The following is a 24,190-nucleotide window of genomic DNA, read 5'->3' as shown; positions in this document are numbered from 1 at the left end:
TATACAGAGTTGTATATTTTTCTTAAGAACTGAACTATTTTGAATAATCAGCTAAACTTTCAAGTACCTTAGTGCTGCAATGTTTTCTGTTTCTCGATTTTCTCATTTCTTTTACTGTTTAACTATTCGCTATAACTATGTAACAGATCACAGACGCGACTTAATTGGCTTAGTTAGTTTATTAACTAATTATTGGTTGGTATAACTATAATAGGCTAGAGCTCATATTGAAATTTGATGTCAGTAATTGTAGCTAAATGTAATATTTCATTATCTGGTTGAAGTAATTACCGAAATTACCTCGTAATCAGTTTACCATACAATATCTTGTAATCATTTTACGTAATGCAATAAATCACCAAGATTGCATTACTGGGATTGTTGCATACAGCATATACTTTATAAATAGAGATTGTCATACAAATTATCATCAAGATAGATTAATTAGATGCCTGTAAATATATATAAAGATTTAGATAATGGAATTCATTTTATGTGTTTAGTCTCTTACATACGGTTTAATACAGGTCTTAGTACAATCACACTCTTACTAATTAAATTTACAATATTACAATTAATAATATTATTAATTATTCCCTCTTATGGTGTGTGTAACTGTTACAACTACTAATAGTGTTAGATTGTTAAGCAGAATGAAGTAAATAAATATTTTTTCTGTGTAATAGCACCTTTTGTTACTGAGCCTTAAAAATATAAATTTACGCAATTTTATCATGTAAGTAAATTGTAATAGTCTTTTACTATCTCAAAAATCATTCAATGCATGTTTAGAGTGACAGAAAGGTGACTGGACGACTTAATAACAATTTATGATATTTCATAAGCATAATAATATAAAAATATTGAAAGTCATGGTAATTTACTACTCAATAGTGCATCAAACAGGTTTGTCAAAAAAAGTTATTCCCTTTTCAGCTATAATTACAAATTATAATTAAATTCTTGTTTTGGATTTTTCTTTTACGAAAACAAACATACGTATATAACAATAGAAGAAATCTTTTTTTATTATCAACTTTAAAGATATTTAATAATCTTATATATAGTATACGATAGCAAAATTACATTCACTATTAAAAAAAGCAAGCTAATTATTATTAACATATTAAAATATTCTTAGATGATTGGTATACAAAGATTATTAAGATAATACTCGTTTAAACTAATATAGTATACTGTTATAACTATCCAAACAGAAGTTATGTTATTCTTTTAAGGTAAAGCTTTACTATAAAAAACTTCATTTTCAACGTACATAAACATTTTCTCAAATTGTTATTAAATTAAACTTACTAAACAAATCTTTGAGCATTAGTAAGATTCACTATAACATATATACAAGTATGGTCTGGAGTTCTGGAAAGTCTTATTGAAATATTAAAACTATAACTGGAATAAAATTAAAATACCTCTAAACAAAGTTAAGTTTCGTCATGAACTATTATTCACTGTTTACGTTAGTGCTAAAGAGATATTCAAAGTTAAATATTACAATAAATGGTTGTTAGTAGGCTACTTCCCATCTAGTCAAAAACATGAATCGGAGCACTTAACTAATATTATCCTACGAAGTCGCTAAATCTACTGTCTGATTACCGTTGTCTGTATAACTAAGCACTCTAAAATTTTAAGCAAGATTCCATTACTGGGATTGTTTAAAATACTTTGTAAATCAAGAATTCCATACAAGGTATAGTGAAGAAGTTAATTTTATGTATAGACTTTAAGATCACGTTTCTAAGTTACATGTGAAACACTTAATATTTAAACAATGCGTTTTTATACGCTGGACATAGCATTTATATAGATACACGTAATGTTTTATAAATTCTTCAGTTATTCTATAATCTCGAAATATCTCAAATCTATCCGTACACTACCTCTGGGCTGACACAAACTGCATACGCCTCTAATCTTCACAATATATTGATTGCTGAGCCAATGATCGATCAAGGTCATCTTAGAATTACTATTTCAGAGAATAATAAACCTGAAACAGAGAAAATATCAATAGAGTAGTTAATATACTCAATAAGTTTTAAGATATTTTTTAATATTTATGGAGTTTGAGCTTTACATACGTACTGCAAGGTAGTTGATACCTTATTGTGCTTCTTTTCGCTCTATTCGTTTCGTTGTCACGACTTATCGTGCATTAGCTATGTATCAGTCCTTGATAAAGGTTTAAATAATTGATAATCTATTCCTTAAAAGGATAACATTTTCAAATTCTCCTAAAGAAATGAGACCAGTTAATTTTTAGAACATTAAACCTCATACTATTAATTTTATTTCATTATTCCTGTCCACATTACAGCGATTCTTTAGCTCCAGATTACCTTCACCCCCTGAACCTTCGTTTATGAGCGAGACATCTAAACGTTTACTTGTGTGAAAAATATCACTACATCAAATCACCTTTAATATCCCATACCAGATGTTTTACGTTATATAGAGGACTCAAATTCAGGTTGTTCCAGCAAAGATATATAATTCTTATTGATGTTTGTAGAGAAAGCACATCATATGAACGCACTAGTGCGGTTTTCATAATGAATGTTCACACCACGAGTGTTCTTTAACTGAATTACCAACTCCACAACTGAAAATTGTTTGGCTTCAGACTTGAAGCCTCAGCAATCTGTCTGTAAGCAATCTTTGCTTGATCACTTCCTTCCTTGTTGGTTCTCTATAGGATTCTATAAGGTTAAACGCCTTAAACATGTTAGTAAAACTATTTTTGAACTTCATACATAAAAGAAACTGAATACAGGCCATTATTATCAGAGACACAAATTATATATGCATCACGAGAATCCTACCTGAGTACTGTAAAATTTTTACCTCTGAAAATTGAGTGCATATTTTACAGACTCGTAATACTACTATGTGGGAGTATGTAAAGTTGGAGGTTATACGAAACAGGTCAAGTATATGTAATAAACTACAGTAAAATATATTTTACACACTACAATAATCTAAAGCTAAATAGTAGTATGTAAACTCTTTGAATTTATTTATACATTACAAATAAGAGTAAAATGTTCGCTGGGTTAATTGTTTCGAAAATTATCCAGATAGTGTATTTTGTCTAATTATTTAAAATTAGTTCTGAAATCGAGAGAATATTATTTATCTAGAATCTCAGAACATAAAATAAATTTTCTTTATCAGTAGGCTATTCCTGATTTAACCAACTTTAACAGGAAAATTTCATCAAACAATTTTCTATTTAAATGTTAAATTCTAACTTTCACAGTACCTCACACATCTCCTGAAGACTTCACCAACTAACAAAAATAACTGTTATAGATCAATTAATTTAAACTTTTAAATTTTGAAAAGAATTTTAAACTTAAACTCAACCTTCCTACCGTAAAATATAGAAAAATATTTTTAAAATAAATATTTAAAATATTTCTATATATTTTAAAAATATCGAAAAGTATTGAAAAATCAATACGGCAAGAGTAGGCTATCACTTCTACACGAACTACTCTCTAAGCACACAGCAAAGAATCCCCTTAAAACCTCCTAGAATCCACCGGAAGGATCTAGAAGTGCCTCCCACCATCTAATCAACCTAACATTGGCCAATCAAAATTGAGCAAACACAATATCTGAACTGGATGGAATCTATCCAACCCAGACCTGTAACTTATGCTCAATACCTAGAGACAAAAGGAAGCTTCTAGGCATTCCTCGAACCCGAATCAACAAGAAATTCAGCACTGCTGGAAGGATCACAATCTTACAATTCACTTATTTTATAAATTTACAATTCTCTTAATAAAATATAAATTCCTATAAATAATTAAACAATATAGGAAGCATCCCTAATAATATAAAACCAAAACTAAATTGCATATTTAATTTTAGTGAACTCCTGTATCCTGTAACCCGTGTAACTCAAAAATATACTCTGTGCAATTAAAATAATGCAAAAAAAATATTTGCAAGTCATATACTAAGGAACGGGTTTGAATGCAGTAAAACGACAAGTAAAGGAATTCTATAAATGTGAGAAATGTAGTGGTGTAAGGGAGGTTTGACCTACTTTTATATCTTTCTAGTGGCAGCAATCTACTTAATGTAGTTGATCCTTGTGGAAAAAAAAAAACAATTCTAAACATTATGAAATTTGAAGTTGTTAATAAATTACGATCTTTTTCTTAATTTGGTTACATATTTTCTTAAGGTCTATAGTGCTTAAACTAATTAGGCCCTTTATTTAAAGCAAAATTAGAGCTATAAGCAAATATTTATAATTCTCGCGTAAATTTATTGGAAATATTAGATCAACTTCAATAGTATAAGCATACAATTTATCAGAAATAAGCTGTAAAATTGTCCACTATTCAGTAGTTTATATTTTTTTATTCATCCTTATTATATCGCCATAAGGTAGATTTTGTGAAAGTTCTCAATCAAAAATATAATTTCCATTAAAACAAAATAAGTTTCTGAATTTGTGTAATCATAATCTCTCATAGATTTTCACTAGTTTTAAGACTGAGATATAAATTAAAAGAAAAAATATGGGATATTTCAATAGTAACTGTATAAGAAAAGGGTTTACATAGAACGATGCCAACTCAACGACGTCGTTCTCGCTTCAGGCCAGCACACGGGCGGTACGCCTGGTATACCTTATCGTGCTCTCACGGGGTCGTCAATGAATGAATGGGCAGTTGGAGTCACTATTGTTACCTCACTGTCAGGTGTGGGATACGTGGTTGAAAAAAAAGAATGTATCTGTTAAAATTTAAAGTTAAAATTATTAGATTTCATATTAATGTTAGTCTAAATATATCTGAATCATTATTTTTTTAAATTAAGAATCGGGTGATAATTTAGTTTTACTGCGTCAAACTAGAAATATAAATTTTACTTTAATCATTTAGGCATAACAGAGAATTAACCTTCCTTAGTTTTCAATGTACGTAGATATATTCCATTGTGTGCTAAATTACACTAAATATTTCAAGAAATATTTTTTACACATATAGAAAAAGATATTGCATTCAATTTTTGATTAAATTTAAATACATTATGCAAGTAAGTATATACCAAAAGAGTTAATGCGTTTATTTTAAAAAACCTGGTTGTGTGTTACTCTCGATACAACCTTGTTCATTATTTCACTAGGATATGAGAGAATTACGTTGATTAAAATATTTCAAATTCCTTTGACATTCTATCTCCCGAGATTGGTTTTCACATACTGTGCTGTCACAGATGATTGAAATCATCCAACCTGAGCCGATTGGACATTTAGTCGTAAAAATATATCCTAAAAAAGTGTATATAACATTTGTAATCATGTACTTGGTTTTGTAATCATAACGGCAATATTGCAAGTTTTCTTAACATTGCACATTGTTTAATACAAACCATTTTAAAATCAATAATTAATTGTACTAAGGCATGATCATTCTTGATCAATAAGTGAAATATTTTATTTAAATACCATTATAGAAAGGTTGTAAAGTGTTTTTATTTAGAGTGTTAGGGTTAAATGGGACCATGTTCAATACATTTTTGAAAGACAAATAATAAAATGTAGACTTTCATAGGGTTTAAGTAGACTCGTTTTCCTCATTGCCAGTAGGTTTTTAAAGAAGCTAATTTTTCATGATTTATAACTAAAACCTAATATTGACTTGAAACATATGAGCCAAAAACCTCTGTTTTCACCATGACAGGAGGGTATTAAAACATTAATGCAACAAGTAATTAAATTAAAGCATTGAAAAAACTATTATAGTTTAAGCCTAAACGTTAAAAACCATTTCACTTATTGGTAATAGTTGACCAAATTACAAAAACTGTAATAAATTCTTGCATATAAGTATAAGACCTTTCATATCGCCCGTTCAATCACTGCACTAGCTACAAATATCCTATACTGTAACAAATAGGTAGAGAAATCCCGGATGACTTTTAATAGACCCTGCAACCTTCAAAAGCTTTTATATATTTAAAACTGGTGTAACTAATATAAATAAGTAAGATAACCAAAAATAAACCGCAGGCGCTGTAAATCTGTGTTTGATAATTTAATTCAATTTGAATGACTGAGGAGATGCCCACTAATGGATGTCCTTTCAGAATGTACGAGTGTTATACCAGGGTAGACGCAAAGGACATAGTTTTTATATGTCAAACTACCGGAGTGATATAGCAATACAATGGGACTTCTCCCGAGATACCAGATAATGGTACCAGTAACTTGCCGGTATTCCTGTTAGAGATAAGGCGGTATCAGTGTATATCAACGTACCAGAGTGATACCATAATACACCGCCACTGAAAAGATGCAAGTAATGGATAAACTACCAGTAATTCTTGGGAGATGTAAACACAGACACAGTTTATATTGACCGACATAAGTGATACTGTAATACACTTTCACTTACGATGTGCCAAATAATGGATTAACTGTCAGTAATTGCTAGTAGATGTAAGGATTGTCGTAGGGTTTATCGACCGACCTGAGTGATACAGTAATACACTATGATTGACGAGGTACTATATAATGGTTTAATTGTCAGTTATTTCTGATAGATGTAAGACAGTTACAACGTATATCGACTGACCTGAGTGGTACTGTAATAAACTATGACTCTCAAGATGCTGAATAACAGAGTTGCTGTCATGAACTTCAGATAGAGGTATGACAGTAACATTGTAAATCGACCGACTTGGGTGATATTTTAATACACTATGACTGACGAGGTGCCAATTAATGAATTTCTTATTATTAATTTTTGGTAGAGCTAACTAAGTAACAGTGTATATCGACCTACCTGAGTCATCCTGTATACTGTATACTGTGGCTAACGAGGTAATATATACAATATATAATATATCAGTTATTTTTAGGGATGTTAAATAGAAGAGTGTATATCAACGGACCTGGGTGACACTATAATGTAATCTCACAGAAGATTTTCTAATTAATGGAATAATTTGTTAGTAATTTCTGGTAGAGATAAGGCCGTACCAGTGTATCTCGATCGACCTTACTGATACAGTCAAACACTGTCACTGAGGAGATACCAGGTAATAAATGATCTGTCAGAGTATAATACCTGGGGGTAGTGATAAAACAGCTGTTGTGTATACATCGACCGTACTGAGTGCTTCAATACTACACTGTACCTGACGAGATGCCGTTAATGGATTACTTGTAAGAGTAAATTATATCCACTAATTTTTAAAATCAGATTTACTGTAATTGTCATAAAATTTGTTGGTTCACTAATGTAGTAATCATTTTTAAGCACAAAACGTAAGCTTTTTATGTAATTATCAATTAAGATTACCTCAAGACAAACTGCCAATAACATTATATACAATCTAAACTGTGTGACACCCAACTTAAACAAGGTTAGTCAAAGCTAAAGTAATAATTATTAGCGAATTGAAACTTGGCCGACGGTGAGTCATTACGAACAAGTCACTCAAGTCGGTATCAGCACTCCCTTGCCGCGGTCTGCGGACTGGCAACTTGATAACTAAGTTGTAGTCAGGTAAGGATTATGTAGTTTACAACTATTAGAGTCAGCACTATCATGTTGTTAGCAGAATGTTCATAAATATGCGTTTTTACAAAGTGAACATTATTAAATTACCCTGACATATTGTAAGTGTTTAAACACTAGTAAAACTTAGTATATATTAGTATAAGATGTATGTTCAATATCTTATTCAACAAATTTAACATTTGTCTATTTAAATACAATTACTGTTCTGACAATTATAATTACAATTACAGGTATGGAATGATAATTTCTTAAGTAATTTAATCCCCCTGATCAACGTTTTATTTTGATAAAAATAACTGTACACATATTCTCTTGGCACAGACACACATTTTCCCAGAAAGTACCACGCGTTCTTACAACCATTGATAGCATAACCCCCTTCCCGCGAATTCCCTGGTAGATGAATTCCTCATTAAATTAAACCGCCTTACTAACTTAATAATCTAATAATGGTAGTTTTTATTTTTTTGTTTTGTTAAACGCGTATAGGTTTTTTACGTTTTACTTCAGAATTTAGGTTCTGGGATCTATATCATCCGAACCTTTAATGGTAGGATAAAATAAAAAAGTGATTTTAATATGAAATATTGCGATCTACATAAAAAGGTGCAGTTAATTTTTGCTTTAACTTTGGCTGATACATGTAAATATTTTGTAAGTTTTAGGTGAAAATTTTGTTTTTGTAGTCATAGCGGTTGACCCGTTTCTCCTAGCTTAACGTCTTCTAGAGCACATCGCGAATTGGTTAACCGTTAGCGAATGTCAATAAGTTATTAAGGACAGAGTGAATTATATTTATGCTCACTTACAAAACACCTTCCAAAAGAGGCCCATGTGTGTCTTAACCCACGGTAACATTAAACCCCCCCCCCCCCGGGAATTTCTTGGCATGACTAGGTAAACTATTGAGCAAATTTAACCCCATAAAAATTTGAAAAATAGTGACTCAGGGTCAGGTTATATTATATTTATACAAAACAATTCACTTTCAATTCAACACAGGTCCAGTCACTTTTTGCCGTAACTCCAACGGTTAAGGCACAAAACGTCCTCAAACACAAATTTTGGTTAAAATTGAACATTCCACTTACCACTTTCTGGCAAACATAATCTCCGACCTTAGTTATCACCCAATTCTTTTAATTCTTTATATATATATATATATATATATATATATATATATATATATTATATATAATATAGGTATAAAAGAAAACAAAACATGTTTCTTCAACTTGAAAAGCTTAATATTTCGTTACTTTTCAGTAACATTATCAAAAGCATGTATACAATAAAATATAAACAAATATAAAAATGAAGGTTATAAAAACATTGGAAACAACAAAACAAAACATATGGTATCAAAGAAGAAAATTATACATGTAACCTTTCCTAAACACAGAGATAATAAAAAGTTTGAATAATAAATTTAAATTAGCTGTGTCTCAAATTTTAATCCAACTGGTGATTTTGATTGAAGAGCCATTATATTTGCTTGTTCATATCTTCTTAGTAATAATTTTGTGTATTCTTTATTGTCATAATTTTGAAACTTCTTGATGCCAATTTAGAGAGAAACAATTTTCAAAGGTTTTGGTTGTGTTGGACAGCGTGTGCAGATACGGGTCTAAGTAAATTTGATGTCGAACATCGGCACGATGATTGTTCATCCTCAGCCTAAGTGACGTAGATGTTTCTCCAATGTAGTCTTCAGGGCAATGTTGACAGGATAATTTGTAGACTACATTTTCACTGTTACATGTGATATCTTCTGCAATAGAATATTTTTTGTGCGTAAACGCAACTTTTGTAACAGTTTGTAGATTGCATCATATTGCATATTCCACAGCGTGGTTTATTGCATGGATGCATTTGTGTTGAAATTTTGACTGTTGTCTTATCTTTAATGTATTTTGGATGAACTAATAGATTTTTTTCAGATTTGGTGGTCTTTTGAAAATAATTCTAGGAGGTCTATTAAAAAAGATCCTTTGTTTCTGGAGATTGTTTCCAATATTTTGTAGGCGGTCCTTCATAATTCCATTTACTTGTATAATCCAGGATGGTACGAGTTACAAATTTGCATCTTTTTTCCACAACACTTAAAACATGGTTTGTGTTTTTAGGCTTAGCTATTTCACTGTTAATTAATTTTACAGGGTATCCTCTATTGATTAATGAATTTGATAATGTTGTTACATAATTTTGGAAGTCAGTGTCATCTGTACATAGATTCTTAGCTCTTAGAGCAAGACCCCTTGGGTATAGATTTCTTTACATACTGTGGATGGCAAGCTATCATAATGTAAATATTGCATACTATTTGTGTCCTTGACATGAATTTTAGTTTTAAAACGACCCGCTGTTTAATAAAACGTCTACATCAAGGAAGGTCACAGAATTTGGCGATGTTTTCCAGGTGAAATTTAGTGATGAAAAATCGTTTAATTCTTCTAGGAATTATTTCAAATGTTCCATTCCATTATTCCAAACAAGAAATATATCATCAATATAACGAAACCAAGCCAAGGGTTGAAATTTTTTGGTTGATAAAAAGTTTTTTCTCGAGTAACCCCATAAAAAGATTGGCGTATGAAGGAGCCATTTTTGTCCCCATCGCTGTGCCCTTTATTTGAAGAAAGTTTTTGTCTAGAAACTTAAATTTGTTCATAGTCAAGATCATAGTAATTAAATGAGTGATAAAATTAGAAGTGGGTAAAGTGTTTTTCGGTCTTTCATCTAAAAATTTTCCAATTGCTTCGACGCCCTCATCATGTGGAATATTGGTGTAGAGTGATTCTACGTCAACTGTAGCTAATATTATTTCACCAGATAATGGTTGAGGAATTTCCGATAGTCTTTCTAAGAAATGATTGGTATTTTTGATATAGGAGGGCAACTCTCTAACAAAAGGTTGTAGAATGTCATCTACGTAAGCAGAAATTTTTTCTGTAGGAGCTCCAATACTTGCAACAATAGGCCGGCCTGGAGGAGGTCTTACTAGTTTGTGTGTGTTTTAGGTAACATGTAGAATACAGGTGACTTTGGTTGTGTTGGGATTAAAGTTTTAAGAAAGTTATCAAAAATATTTTGCTTGGGGCCCATTTTCTAAGAGATATTCTTTGATTTCTGCACTAAAATCGTTTAGTTGGGTCTTTTTCCAGAGTCATGTACACAGTAGAATCTTGTAATTGCTTGTTAGCCTCATTAATATAATCACTCCTATTCAAGATTACTGTAGAATTCCCCTTATCGGAAGGTAAAATTACGATATTTTTGTTATATTTTAAAGACTTTAATGGCTTTTTCTTCCTTAGATGTTATATTTTTTAATTGTGGCAAGTTTTAAATAAATTTTTGATCAGATACATTGGCTAATATTACATTTAGAAACTGCTCAATAGGATGGTCATTGGGCAGGGGTGGGGGCTGGCCATCCAGACTTTGGTTGAAATTTTTTTAAGGGAAAGCGGCAATGGCTCATTGACATTGTTCTTATTTTCATGTTTACTGAAATAAAATTTGATTCTAGTATCTCGTGCAAATTCCAATGCGTCAGCAATCAAATTAATATGGTTGAACCTTGGGGTAGGGGAAAAAGTTAATCCTTTTGTTAAAAAATTTGAAATTTCATTGATATTAGGTGTATAATTTGACAAATTCTCAACTTTTACAGAAGGGTTTGTTGGTGGTAATAGATTATCTCTCTGTTCTAAAACTGTACTTGCTGTAATGTTTTATATTGGATGGTTCTTGATGTGGTGAAAATAAGGTTTAAATTGACAATTTCTTCTGAAGGTTGAGACTTAGAGAAATACATGAAATTATTGTATCCTGGCAAGTCATTTCCTGTATATTGTATACACAAATTTTGATAACTTTTTAAGTAACCTCTTAGATTTTTTAGCCATAAACAGTTCAGTTTGTATCATTATTTTATTTATATTTCATGATTATATTAGGAAAGAGTGAAGTCATATCCTCAAACAATATTTTCAGTTCCCTTCCATGTTGCTGTGACAATAGCTGATAGGATATGGCAACCAATATTGAAAGGTCAAAACTAGTTTTTTTTTTTACCTAAAGCAATTACATCGTCGTGAAGGGCAGGTGGGATCCCGGACAATGGAAAACTTAGGTTGAAGCCCTTTAGGAGTAAATCCAAGGGACAAACAAGAACATATGAAAAGAATACTGCAGTTGAGATTAGCGATTTTTTCTACAATGATACTTAAATTTTGTCAAACTCTGTTTTCTTGATAAGATGCTTCTAGATGAATTCATATTAATATTGGAATATAAATAATTATTCTCTGTGAAAAGGAGTGAGAGTTAACAGAACAAAAGAAAGAATTATAAGAAAGGCGAAGTAAGTAACTAACCAAACAAAATTATAGTTACCAATTGGTTATAGTTTCTTGTGATATTATCTCACAGCTCTGAAAATGTCAACGGACTCTTATAGGTATAAAAGAAAACAAAACATGTTTCTTCTTCAACTTGAAAAGCTTAATATTTCGTTACTTTTCAGTAACATTATCAAAAGCATGTATACAATAAAAATATAAACAAATATAAAAATGAAGGTTATATTTGTTTTATATATATATAATGTTGTTTTTATATATATAATGTTTCAAAGAACACAGAAGACGTTGGGGCGGAAAGACCTGATCACTGTCAGTAGTGGTCACTTTGATAGATGAAATGCTTTTTCCCTGGGGAGAAACGAACCTACCATAAATATCAGGTTCTGCAAATTGGTTATGACAGACTGGTGGTCACATATAAACCTTCACACAGTACATAAATATATAACATTGTACAGCATGAATATATTTCATATCCGATTTATATTTCGTGTTCAGAAAATTTTCAAATTTTAAATTACAGTTTATCGGATTGTACGGTTTCCATCAGAATGAGTGTAGCTTAAACAATAGGAGTTGAATTTATTTTAAGTTTAAACAATTCATTTTAATGTTTGCCCAAGAAGATGATCTCATTCACAGTTAGTATACTACTGATGTTATGTCATTTCTTTGCGGAAATGGTTAATAGAGGTATTCTCTTACTTACCAATAAGATTTAGAGCTGCTGCAGACAAACGGAAATTGATTTAAACGTATCAGTCACTATATTTTAAAAAGTATTTATTACTATAGATTGAGCGTTAACAAATCTAATAATTATTAAACGACTGAATATTTTTCATCTATATCTGTATGTACATCTATATGGATGTTTAAATGAAATCAAATGCCTTTATATGTATTATGTACATAATGTACAAAAGGGAGAATTTAGGACCGTAAGGCTCTGTCTTACAATTAACCCTACTACAATAATAATTGTTAAGTCAAATAAAACTACTTCATTTAAAATAAAACTAAATTATATAATAAATGTCTCTTTAAGAATCCAATACAAATTAGAAGTACACACGAATTTATACAAACATTCATTAGCACCTCATCTGTCCTCCAAGACCTACACCTACTAACCTATTGCTGACATTTTTTCTAGCAATTGAGCTTTCAGTAAGGCTGCAAACCGGTTTCGACTCCCTAATGACAAATGGTTAGGAAGAGAATTCCATGCTCGGGAAGTAGTAAAGACAAATGATTTATTGTAAGTGGAGGTTCGGTGGCGAGGGATAAGAAGCATTGGTGTGGCCATTCTTGTCACTCTTGCGCTTCTTTCAGAGATCGATTCGAATTTGTCAGCCAGATATATAGGCTCTCCAGAGTTAAGACTAGAATACACCAATTTCAGGCTGTTTAATAATCTTGAATTGGCCAATTTTAGAATAGAATTTTGAATATAAGTATGCGTGATATGATTGTCACGTCTTAGATTAAATATAAAATGTAAACAATCATTTTTGCAACGCTGCAATTTGTTAGCCAGGTCATATCATTGATTACAGAGTTACAATATGAATAATGAGGAAATATTAGTGTTTTTACTAGTGATTCACTCGTTCTTTCAAGTGGTGCTGCATCCTCTTGAGTGAGTGTGCTGAAGCAAACACCGTCTTACAGATTCCCACAGATTTACACACATTATCTAACCATCCAAGAGTTGAGTTCATAGTTAGGCCAAAATGTTTTACTTTGTCGCAGTAAGGAAGAGAAACGTTGTTTACAGTAATTTAGGTCATATTATTTGTGTCAATATAGTTCTCATGTCGTGAGTGAGAGAGATGATAATCTTTTGCGTTTTGTTTTCGTTAAGCTCCAGTTCGTGTTTCGTTGTCCATTCCACAAGTTTATGTTGCGTATTGGCGTGTGTATATCACGGATCCCACAGTGAGCGAAAATTTATAAATAGTCAGCGTACATTGTATGTCTAGTGAACTCAAGAACTGTATAATTGTCAATTACGTGAAGTAAAAATAAAAGATATCCCAGTATCGAACCTTACGGCAAACTACAAGTGAGTATTCTGTAGTCAGATACTTTGTCAGCCACACTTACACACTGCCGCTGATTCGAGAGATAATATTTAATCCTGGTAATACTAACCTCCGAAAATCCTAAAGCTCGCTGATTTCTTAACAACAAACCGAGTATAACGCAATTAAATGACTTGGAGATATCAAACAATGCCATAATAGTGCACTGACTTCTATCCATCGCTTGGCGAATGTCATCAGTAACCCCGAGAAGTGCTGTTTCAGTGCAAAGTTTGATCAAAATCCTGATTTGAACTTATTCAAAATATATTTTGCTTTGATAAATATTCAAATTGGACAGTGTACTATTTTTTTGTAAGCCCTTTGAAAGAGCTGGAGGAATGCTGAATGACCTGAAATCTTTATTTTCTTCAGTAGTAGAAGACATTTTGTTTGTTGGATATATAACGGCAGATTTACAATGTTTAGGGAAAACGCCAGTGGTCAAATATTTGTTGTATATAACAGTCACCACAGGACGCCGGGCGTGAAGAATCTTTTTCAGCATCCAAACTGATATTTTATCAGTTCGGTGGCATTACTTTGATTCCTGTTTATAGCTCGTAGATTGTCAAACTGAAGGATATATTTGAAAGTGAATTTCTCATATAGCAGGATGAGTGGAGGTTGGTTGTCCAGTTATTGCAGGAACAATTCAATAGCATTTGGATTAGTTGATTGTGATGCAGTAATAAAAAATGTATTAAGATTGTTTAGTGGTATATGGCAGTGAATATCCGTTTTTCTTGCCCATACTTTAATACTTAACATTCAGTATCATTTAGGTGGATGAAGATCTTCTTTCAGGAAACAGACTGTGAATATATCGTAGCCAAGAGTTACGAAGCTTCTGCTTAACTCTACTGCGGAGCTGACGACACTGAGCCAGGATATCTTGGTCTTTAGTTCTACGAGCTCTGCAGTATAAATACTGCGTTAGCAGCAGTTAACCAGGGGAGGGGGCTCTTCTTAGAAACTCTCCTTGTAATTAATAGAGCGTGCCTATCATATAGACCCAGAACAAAGGAATTCAACATTTCAACCATTTCATCGACTGATTCTAGGTGGGTAATTGTCAACATCACAAGCAAAAGAGTATTCATCAATATTTTTTAAATATATTTCGGTTTTAAACTAAAACTTAGCACTAGGAGTGCACTAGTTTTTAGAAAACGGTAAATAGTACGGTTAAAGTTTCAACATTCTTTGACATTAATTAGATCTTACGAGAGGAAACAATGGAAATAAAGGAAAATTGCTAATACATACATGTAGGACAGTTGTAACATAGCTTACTGAAGGGTACGTGACGTTATTGTTCAAATGCTCTGTTATTTTCTTTGGCACAAACACATCCCTAACTCTGGAACTTTCCCTTCCGGTGGTACTTTACCATCTGCCATGGACGCTGTGAGTGTTAAAAAACCTGTTTGGAAGGGGTAGTTTTTATGTTCATCTAGAGAAATAACAACCAGTTTCAGTACAAATACGAAAACAAAACGGTTTAAATTACTTGAATAGGTTTCTTGTACGATTTTAATATTTTGCAAAATATTTGGTCAAACGAGAAATTAAAATTTTGATCATTAATTCAGCTTTCATAGCATTATTAAAATAATAAAGGTTTTGGAGAACTAGGGAGTGTTTAAAATTAAATGTTTAAAAGAGATGAAAGGCAACCCATTTATAGTTAATGCAGCAACAATCCATCTATCTAGAAAATCGTGAGAGTCTTGTTCAAATATTTTATTCAGTCGTTTCCGCTACTCCCTGCCCGAAGTTACAGTAAATACAATGGTTTATTTATTGCCATTAGTTGTGAACATCTCATGGGATAGACTAAAAGAAAGGAAGGACATAATGTACTTGTTACCTGTTGGGAATTTGCTATACGTTTAGTGAAGCAGTTTTAAGTACTGTTAATATTGTCGATAAAAAATTAACATATAAATGTACAATTTAAACCAAGCATATTTTTATTCTTATATCCGTTCAACCATACTCGAGGAACGTAACACAATATGCTAAAATTCACTTCTTGAATACAAAAATACTGCTAACACCTGCTAATTTATATTATTTATTTCTAGCCAAAACCCTAGTAACTGTAGAAAACTTTAGAACATCTTTAGTTTGCACCTAAATATTACAAGACAGATAGAAGTAAGTGAAAAATTAGAAAGAGTTTAAAAAAATGACAGTTTTAAAAAATATTACTCAAAATGGATATTGAAAATAGCATTTGTTAAAAACATTCTCACTCCTTAACGTATTTGCAATTAATCAATAGGCCAACACGTTGATTTTATCGTGGGAAGGTGCTATACTAAATAGATAGTGGCGTATTTACATATATGCATATATTCCATATATGCAACAAATTTCTATTCACATACTTTTTCTTTAATCAAATACTTTTCTATCAAGATCCTATTAAACATTTTTATAAGAGTTTCCCTGTCAGTATTTTGCAGGATATCTAGACAACACAATGTGCTATAGACTTAAAAATCTTCATCCGGTTTTAATTCTATACAGAAAAGAGTGAATACTATGAAGTTTCGTACTTTCCAATGGATTTTGATGAGGGTCAGCGAGGTCTACCTGATAGCAGGATAATGTAATTAATTGCATATCTGGTTTTTTACAATTTCTGTCTTTTAAGGGGCTAAAACAAATTTGATTTGATTTGAGTAGAGATAAGACTTTTATCTCGTAACTCAAGTCATAATTGAGGAATTTGATTAATCAATATTTTGATCTCGAAACTCCAACAGCCTAAGAGTGAGATATCCTATGGAAACAAGATTAACAAGCACGATGTCTGTCAATTACCTTTTACAGCACTTCTCCTTCAATATCCTAAGTAGAATTTAACTGAAATAGATGAGATTAAAAAAATTTACATTATATTCTAAAGATAAATTGAACTTGAGTTGATTCTTATCACATGTTCGTTGTCTTTGATCCATTCAAGCGTAAATATGCTGTAAGTAGCAATCTAGTTTTATTTTTTAATTTAGTACTTATTTTGTTACCTATATCAGGTTAACCTATTAGTTATCTATATAGTTATATAGTTATCTATTTTAAGTGGAAATTTCATGTGAAACAGTTTTATATATAGAGCCATATAACATAAAAATCTCATAAAATTTTCGATTTGATATAATTGTCTTTGAAAACTACCTATAACAAATTATTTAACTGAGGATATTTAAATTCTCTACCACATGTTGATTGTTAAAATTAATTAACCTTCTAGTCTAGAAAAAGTTAACTTCAGGATACCCAGTGACGTTAGGTCAAAAGACCTACTTTCAAGGTCATTCACGTCGCTTAGAACAACACAATTTTGACGGATTTTAGGACTTAACCATTGACTTGGTTCCTGTGTTTTGTTTTTGATAATTGGTGTAATATCGTTGTTGAAAGACTAACGATTTCTTATAATTAATCTATTCTTTCCTACTCTTCATATTTTTTCCCATATCTCAATTCTTTTTTATTTCTGTAGTTATTAGTTTATATTACACTATATTATTGATAATAAAAGTACCTAATTATAATTGTCGATTTTTATGACCTTGAAAGAATACATTTGGAAGAAGAACGACAAAATGCAGTCATGCAATGAAAAAGAAGAAGTTTATTCATACTGTATTTTAATGAGGTTAAATGTAAGTAAAAAATAAGTCAGTTATTACTTAAATTTAAATTATAAAAATTAAGTAAAAATAACACACAGTACTATTTCTTTAGAAGAACATTAGCTGTATATGTGTTTTTATCAGATAAGGAGTAAGATATATAATCAAAAAAATACTAAATATTTCGCAAAAGCACTGTGACTTATAAGTCTTATCTGTGCAGCCTTTCTTTAAACGACAATTACAATCAGTCTTAGCAGTCCGATAAGATAACAACAATTATAATTGTGTACACTTCTTAACTTCTTAAACTGTTAATACTTTTTTCCGTTCTTCAGTTATTTTGTTATTGGCAAGATAATACGTTAAGGATATACAATAAAAGACTATTGAAGACTCTTGGAGCAATTGGAAAAACTTATAAATAATAATAAATGTAAATAATACACAACATTACCTTCGGTTTCGAAAGGCCTCGCACGAAAAATAAATAAATTGGAAATGTTATGTATTATTTACATTTTGTAAATAAAAGGCTATGTTTTTATCTAAACATTTTATTTGAACTGTATACATTTTTACAATTATTTCTCGTTTTAGAATTGCTCTCCTAAGGTTATTATTCTACATCTCTCTAACCATGCTATATCAAGCTCAGTTTAGTTTCGGAATCATAATTTTATGGTTACTTACAAATTAATTTACACTTATTTTACACTGCTTTATTTTTATTTCAATATATTTTTTTTTTTAATTTTAAGGTCACATACAGATCGTGATACAATGCAACTTAAGTAATACGTTTCTAATTCAGTTGGTTTAAATTATACATCTTAAGCAGTACAAACTCCTATTTTAAATAGCTTGGGTTTGATGAAATTAAATACTTTGCCTGACGACATTAGGTGTTAAAAATAAATTTTTCTACATTTATTAAAACGTTTACCGGAACTAATTGCAAATAAAACGCAACAAGATTGATATAAAACATGTAGCAAATCCTTAAAACTTTTATTTACCAGAACAATTCAGCAAAATAAAGATCTAAAAGTAATATAACTGTCAGACGTATAAATCTGAATTTCAGAGCATTACAGGTTCAAATAAAAACTGCAGTGCTTGATTCACCTCAATTTAATGACTAATTAAAATGGTTCTGATATCTTAAAACTGTAAACACATTAGAGTCTAAGTAAATTTAACTGTACATATTGTGGTTAAAATTAATTAGAAAAATATATTTTAAATACAAAATATATATTCTGTTTTCAAATGAAGGAAGAATACAAAATTTAGATTACAGAATAAAATTCAAATAACTGCTTTCACAGTCCATCGTTAAGTATCAATATTCCCCTGTATTTGTTTGAAGAACTAAAGGAGAACGAAACAATATATCGAAAACTTACTGAATATGTAAGTAAGCCACTTTCAATATCCAACCTTTGCCTTCATACAAAGGTTATTTCAAACCTTTCAGAATCCCTGAACACGTCGTAATAAAACAGTTCCTGAATCAAGAAACAAAGGTCGGCACACACAGGTTAGATACATACTCGTACAAATATATATTTTACATGTATATATATGTACATACATACATAAACAAACAAACAAATTAAATGTAATGTAATAATGTGTAAAAGTAATATTATTACATTATATTATTAATACTCAATATTAAATTATTTATTTTTAAAAACGTGTATAACAACTGGGTATAATGTTATGGTTACAATGTTTTAAATGCACAACGTAATAATGGAACCAGGCCTCTTATAGACCGTGAACAAAGAGATCTCTACGAGTGATTCATTTAATATAATAATTTAAAGTAACTGACCTGTTTCTGTAATATTTACGAACTCGTTTTAAAGCACTTAGAAAATTCGCAAAGCTAGTAGTGAAATTTGAACTTTTATGCTGTTTGTTTCCTTGCCGTAAGAAGCTATGGATATTACTCTGGAATATAAACCTTATTCGAGGAGCGTTTAATTATACTATTAGTTACTAAGCTAGTAAATTTATACCTTTTATCTCGTAATTTCTGGTGCATACTCAGCTTTCTTTGCGTTAAATGATTTTTAATGATTAATGTTGGCAAGTTACATTTAATTACTGAAACAATAGTCCCATGTCTATTAACAAATATGGTTACATAATCATGTATTATTGGTCATTTTATACTATCAGCTATCAAAGTATATTTGAAACTTATGTAGTAAATAGCTGAGCTATATGTAATATAATTATAGATTATAATTATTGAGAACCAAAAAGACATATATTATTAATGGAGACCTAAGCTCTCCTTGACTCAATCCTGAATTGTTTCCTTTGCTTGGTTTCCTTTTTCAAGTTTGTGTTGTTTGTTTCATTTTTAAATTCACATTTTACTAATCAAATCAGTTCAATTTTAGCCTGATAAAATTGTTTTAAAGGATTTAAATATATTGATGTATTTGTAATATTTATTTACTTATTGTAACTAAAAAATCTAAAATGTTTTTTTAGGTTTGATGGAGCAGTTGAAATATTTTAATACCACTAGTAAATTACTACACATTTTCCAGTATTAATTTAATGTTTGCGAGGACTTTCAGAATTAAAGTTTATATCGTCAAGCAACTTTATATTATAAATGCATGTCAATGAATGTCGGTATTTGAATTTTTCAAAATAATAAATATAAAAATTATATATGGTAAAGGATGTTTAATTACATTTAAGCCAGTTTAAAATATTTCAATATATTCACAATTTAATTTTTTGTGATTTGTGTTCACGGTACAACTGTATTTTCAATAGGTCTTTCTTCGTCATAAATAAGTTTTTCTGCATTTTCGCTAATGTAAAGTGATCTCAAACATTCAAGAGTGTTCCAATTGTTAGTAAAAATCGTAAATTTGTATTATAGATTATCTATAAATTATTACTAGATTCAATTCAGTGTTTCGCAATAGTATATTTTCCAGTTCTCCCACATTGTATAGTGTGCAAAGTGTTCTTTGTATCGTGTCTTGATGTTCCTTTTTGTTTGGCCAATTTATCACAGCCGTTGAATTTAATTTAACAATTTCTTATTGATTTGTTTTCTAAAGAGATTTTCCCTTAGAGATTTTCTGATACTTGCGATAGTGTATTGTTTATTTTTCGTGATAAATTTCCTTGTATGCTATTTTAAGTAATTTACTTGAAATATTACTGTGTATTGCACAAATGAATTCTTATTTTTTTCTTGAAGGGTCAGTAATAAGGTTCTAGATTTTCGAGATTTTCTTCTCATTTATTTGTGAAACATGTAGTCAACAGTTTTGTGGCATAAACATTAAAAATAGCAATAACTTTTATGTACAGTGGAGTCCCGCTAATCCGAAACACATGTAATCCGAATGTCGGTTAATCCGAACAGGTCCAGGAGGAATTATTTATAACGATAATGAACAGTTATAGGAACTAATTACTTAAAAAATGAAAATGGGTGCATCATTTCGTACATAAACAAATAAAACTTTAATTAAATAGACATACGGTATTTTATTAAGACAAATTGTGTACGGTACAGTACATAAATAATGAAGTTAAATACAGTACCAAATTGAAAACTTATAGGTTAAGTATGAGTTAAATTACTGTATTAAGAAGTGAAATCAAACAAAAATTGGACGTACAGTACTGATATTATTATTGAGTACAATATTAATTGTTAAAAGACATAAATTCAGTTATTGTCTTCTGTCGCATTGAAGAGAGTTTATTGGATGACTCACATTGCTTAACAATAGAACTCTCACACTAAATACGGTAAATGTGCTTAGTATTCGCAAACACGTTTATTTGTCAAGAAATGCAATGCAACAGTCAGAAAACATGTTTTAATAAACAATGTTGATAATTCTATATCAAACTAGACCCATTCTCAAGTTAAAACCGTATTTTTCTGTAATTCTGGCTAATCCGAACAATCACATAATCCGAATAGGGCTCGGTCCCAATTAGGTCGGATTAACGGGACTCTACTGTAGTTTCATTATTTGTTGTATTTGTCAATAGACAGTGGTCTATGTTAAAATCTGTAAGTCATCAAACAAAAACTAGTTATTGTTTGTTAAGGTGGGTAGCTAGATTAGTTGAGAAAAAATCTATTTATTTGCTGCGGCTCCTTTTAAATATTAAATTCAAATTTGTTTTGTTTATAGCCACTAAAAATGATATGTTATCGTTTTGTTCAACTTAGTATGTTAAATTGATGGTAGGGTCAAATAAATTTAGGTTAGAGATAAAGTCTTGTTTGTTTTCCATTTTATAAAAAAATTGCAGACATCATCAACATATCGTATTCTGTTTCTTGGGAATTATTTTATTTTATTTTTACCCACAGTTTCAAAATGTCTGTACTGCCATTTTGATTGTATTAATATCACTTAAAGTAGATAGTCTAATACATACACAGGTTTTCTCTACATTATATTTTTATAATAAATACGTTATTTTAATATTTATTGTTTAGGAAAATGTAAATAATATTTGATCATTTGTGAGCATGTCTCATGGCGGAATCTTTGCTTCTGAAGGGCATTGAAAAAAATAAATATATGGTTGAAAATGTGATTACTAATAATACTGAAACTATAATAAATAATTATTTGAGAGAATTTAAGGTTGGAAAACTTATACACTTATAACCTTTTAGACCTTTGTTTAAATGGTTCCTCAGTAGAATATAGGAATGGTGAAAGTTTAATTTTAAATAAATAGGTTCAGTTTTGTGCCATGAAGGAAGAGATGAAATATAATAATAAATAATAATAAATTTATTTCCAAATAACAACAAGTAATTACAATAAATCCAACAGTAATACAATAATTCAAAATAAGGTAAACATTACATAGCATATATAAAAAAAAAAACATAACATAGCATATACAAAACAAAAATGATTTGCTCAGGCTGGCCAAGTTTACACTTACCAGTTAATTAAAAGGAAAATACAATGAACAGTATTTTGTTGGTTGTTTTTGGAAAATTAAACCTCCAAGGCAAAGCCTGATTGGAGGAAATAACGTGTACTTATGGGATAAGAAATTGCCGTCAAGTAATACAGGGCTCTATATTCAAGTAGCATTGACCCAACTCTCCCTAAGAATTAAAATAGTATATGAAATTTGAATTCTTATAAAAGACATTATTATAAATTATACAAACAATTTAGAAGTAGGCCTCATTGAACAAAATAATAAGAGAGACTTAGTAAAAAAAGTTGTATCTTGAGTTATTAAAATTAACCGCTTTAACTAAACGTAAATATCCAGAATATTAACATTAATAAATAAAAAATCCAACCTATACTCAAGCACAAGAATTCTTTCACACATCTCACAATAGAATATCATCAATATGCATCCTTATATTCACTAATACAACTACGAACATGTTCACATACATATTCTCAATACACACATTCATTCACATTACACTTGCATATTCACAAAAATACATGCACACACACCCACACATACAAATAGTACAGAATAATTTATAAAAAATCACAGTAATTGTAGAAGTACTTTTTCAACTTTGGATATTTACGGTAACTTTATATTAATGTACAAATAAATTGACAATATATCGCTTGAGAATATAGGATGCCAATAGTTTAATAACTATTTCCAAATGCTACTTTAACAATATTATCAGTTTGGTAAATTGAATACAGGCTAGTTCAATTTTTAAGGGTATAAACGGCACTTTATATACTATTACACTCAATCACTTACTTTAAAAAAACTTATACACTTTTACACGTTTTTGAACTTTTTTATAAAGGATCCTCAATTGAAATAGGATAATGAAAGTTAAAATTTAAATTGAAAGGTTCAGTTTTGTGACATGGATGTAGAGATTAAATATTTACGATAGCTTCAAATTAATGTACAAATAAATTGAAAATGTACTCTGCTGTTTTAGATTCTTTCCAGATGCTGTCATTTTAATAAATTATTTCAAATGCAATTTTTAACAATATAAGCTTGGTATAAATTCAATACAGATTAGTTTGGAGGGTATCAACAGCACTCTATATTCTATTACCATCAATCGCATTATCCTTGAACAGCCTACAAGGTACCATTCCTTTGATCAAAAATTCTCTTTCAGGTAAGTAATCAGAGATACCGTTGATTCAAAAGTGATAGTGTTTCTTTTGACTTACAGGGATTAGTATTTTGTTGACAACATTTGACAAGAATTTCTGACGCTGAATATGACTTGTGTTAATTGTACTATGTAATATGCTTATTCGTTTTTCAGGACTTGACATGATTCAAATCAGTTTTTTTTTTATAAAAAAGCGCTATTTATATACAAGAAATATTTTAGTTTACAATGAATAATAATTATTAATGCTCATTTATAAAATAAAAATATATTTTTCGAATAAAGAATAGTGTTTATGAAATGAATAGAAGTTGTTCATGTTTTAATGCTTGATAAAAAACTGTATGGGTTTCCT

Source organism: Homalodisca vitripennis, chromosome 1, assembly GCF_021130785.1.
Source record: "Homalodisca vitripennis isolate AUS2020 chromosome 1, UT_GWSS_2.1, whole genome shotgun sequence".
In the NCBI taxonomy this organism is placed as follows: Eukaryota; Metazoa; Arthropoda; class Insecta; order Hemiptera; family Cicadellidae; genus Homalodisca; species Homalodisca vitripennis.
This window is presented reverse-complemented; position numbering follows the sequence as displayed.